Below are 2,965 nucleotides of genomic sequence, written 5' to 3' on the forward strand. Positions count from 1 at the left end.
TGAGAAGCTGCCTTGATCTCGTTGTGGCCTAACAGACAACGGATTTGAAGATGCCATCACTGCTGCCAGAGAAATGGTGGAAAATTTAGGAGTTGAGCCTATCTTCAAAGAAACTCGTATTCATCAGAAGAAGAGACAGTTTGGTTCACCTCAGCTCTTAAATCCACTGAGTGGGAGTGTGCTCAGATGCTGGTGTGCAGCGCTAAGGGGTGGCAGAGAGAGAAAGGCTTTCTCATACCTTCTAATTACAGCTCTGGTTTCACCCCTTTCCATATCATTGAGAGCTCTGCTGAGATACCCTGTTGAAATACCAGTATTAATGATCAATAATAACAAGAGCAATGGGCCTTGTATGCAATCAGTATTCCCGCAATTTCCAAACATCACGTTTTAATCATTGGACAACATCCAATGATTGGGAGCATTTCAGTGTTGTTTTTTAGCCTTCCTCTCACAAAATAGCCAAGTTAACTTTTTCTGTAACTGCTCAAGTAAAGTTGCAAGTGTCATAAATATAAAGGGAAGGGTAAACACCTTTAAAATCCCTCCTGGCCAGAGGAAAAACCCTTTCACCTGCTTCCACAAGGAACTATATGTTAAATTCACTGAGAGACTACAAGTCCTAACCAAAGAGGGGAGACTGGGGAGCTGAGTCTGCAGAGCAGAAGAACTGGGCAGTTAATCTCTCGAGAGTGCAGGGGATGGCAGGTCCACTCTCATCTCTAGACACTTTGGATAGAACTTGTAGTCTCTTCGTGAATTTAACATATAGTTCCTTGTGGAAGCAGAGGTTGGAAAGGGAAAGAAAACAGAAGCTAATGCATATCTAGCTAGATTACTTACTAAGTTCTAAGACTCCATTCCTGTTCTGTCCCCGGCAAAATCATCACACAGACAGAGAGAGCCTTTGTTTCTCCCCCCCTCCAGCTTTTGAAAATATCTTGTCTCACTCATTGGTCATTTTGGTCAGGTGCCAGCGAGGTTATCCTCGCTTCTTAACCCTTTACAGGTGAGAGGGTTTTTCCTCTGGCCAGGAGGGATTTTAAAGGTGCTTACCCTTCCCTTTATATTTATGACAGCAAGATATGGTGGAAAGATACAATGTACATTCAAGGGAAAATTCTGCACTAGAACACACACAGAGGTTCTAGTTGGAGTCAGCAGAAGCCACACTTGGGCAGCTGTTCAAGGCTTTTACCAGGTGCTGTTGAGAAAAGGAGCATTGGTGATATTCAGTGTTAAAGATGAGTCAGTGGTATGGGTAGAATAAGCAATCATCTAAACTTTCATCCCCCAGCTGCTAAAAGTAATTAACTTCCACTAAATAATTAACTGCTGCTAATAATTAACTTCTGCTAAAAATAATTACTTGTGTTCATGGCGATTCTGTTCTTCTGGGTCTTGGGCAGGATTGTCAACGTAGCTGGAAGGAAGGAAGCACCAGAACTTTCAAGAGAGCATCTTCTTGTGGGATTTGCAGCCCAAGAGTCTCCAGGGTTCCTGTTAGATCAGAATCCGAAGCTCTGGGTGCCTGTCTGAACCTTCTGCATCTCGCTCATTGCTGTTTACCATCCCACACTAGTGGGGGTCAAAGCCAAGCCTGGAGTCTCTTTGGATAGAATGGCTCAGCAGCCGGCCCCTGATCTGCTTGGTCTTCATGCCGTATATGATGGGGTTCAGCATGGGCGGCACCAAAATGTAGAGGTGTGCCAGCAGGATGTGGATGTGCGTGGGGATGTTCTGGCCCCAGCGCTGTGTGTAGAAGGAGAACAGCCCCGGGGTGTAGAAGAGCAGGATGACACACACGTGGGAGCCGCAGGTGCTGAAGGATTTCAGGCGCGCGTCCCTGGAGGAGAGGCTCAGGACGGCCCGGAGGATCAGGATGTAGGAGATGGTGATGAAGATGGAGTCTGAGGCCACCACAAAGGTCGCAGTCGTTATCCCGTAGACATAGTTGAGCATGGTGTCCCCACAGGCCAGCTTCACCACGGCCATGTGCTCGCAGTAGGAGTGGGAGATGACCCTGGGCCCACAGTAGGGCAGGCGCCTGACCATGCACGTCAAGGGGGTAATCAGGCCGATGCCCCGCACAAAGATGGCCAACCCGATCTTGGCAATGATGGGGTTGGTGAGGATGGCGGTGTAACGCAATGGCTTGCAGATGGCGACGTAGCGGTCAAAGGCCATGGCCAGCAGCACCCCCGACTCCATGGCAGAGAAACTGTGGATGAAGAACATCTGGACCACGCAGCACTCGAAGCCGATTTCATGGGAGTGGAACCAGAAGATGCTCAGGATCTTGGGCATGGTGGAGGTGGTGAGCACCAGGTCGATGCCTGCCAGCATGCAGAGGAAGTGGTACATGGGCAGGTGCAGGCTCGGCTCCGTCTTGATCACAAAGAGGAGGATGAAGTTCCCCAGCAGGGCCACAACGTAGATGGCACAAAATGGAAAGGCGATCCAGAAGTGGGTGGCCTCCAGCCCCGGAATGCCCATTAGGAGAAAGGTGGAGGGGTTGGAGTGATTGTAGCGTGACAGGGCGCACGGCCAGTTTCCAGGACTATTTTGGAGGCTGGAATTAAAACCACACAGCGGGTTAGTGTCAGCAATGAAAACGCTTTGTCCTCTCTGGACCCCAGTGCATGCAGAAAGCCCCTCTCTGCCTTCTCCCATATGGAGAATTGCAGTCCCATCACCCCGCCTCCACCAGCTCCTGGGCCTCCCCAGCTTCATTCACTGCAGGATCCAGTTCAAAATGGCCATCTTTTCTACAGCTTTCCTGGGATTTGCTCAAGCTGTGCACATGGAGCTTTTCTCTGTGCTCTTCTCACGGCGGTTTCCCCTCAGAGCTGGACCACAGCTGTACCCCCAATTCCAGTTTGGGGGACCTGAAAGGACAACTAGCTCAAAGTCTGAATGACTTTAGTCAACAGCCCAGAAGGGTTTAAACGCCAGAGAAATGGAA

The 2,965-nt window shown here is 49.4% G+C and overlaps 1 pseudogene; it reads right to left on the reverse strand.

The window, feature by feature from the left end:
- Positions 1-1,588: 1,588 nt before the first annotated feature.
- LOC141981054 (olfactory receptor 52E4-like) lies at positions 1,589-2,535 on the reverse strand (annotated as a pseudogene).
- Between the last annotated feature and the right edge of the window lie 430 nt (positions 2,536-2,965).

Source organism: Natator depressus, chromosome 1 (genome assembly GCF_965152275.1).
Source record: "Natator depressus isolate rNatDep1 chromosome 1, rNatDep2.hap1, whole genome shotgun sequence".
Classification (NCBI taxonomy): Eukaryota; Metazoa; Chordata; order Testudines; family Cheloniidae; genus Natator; species Natator depressus.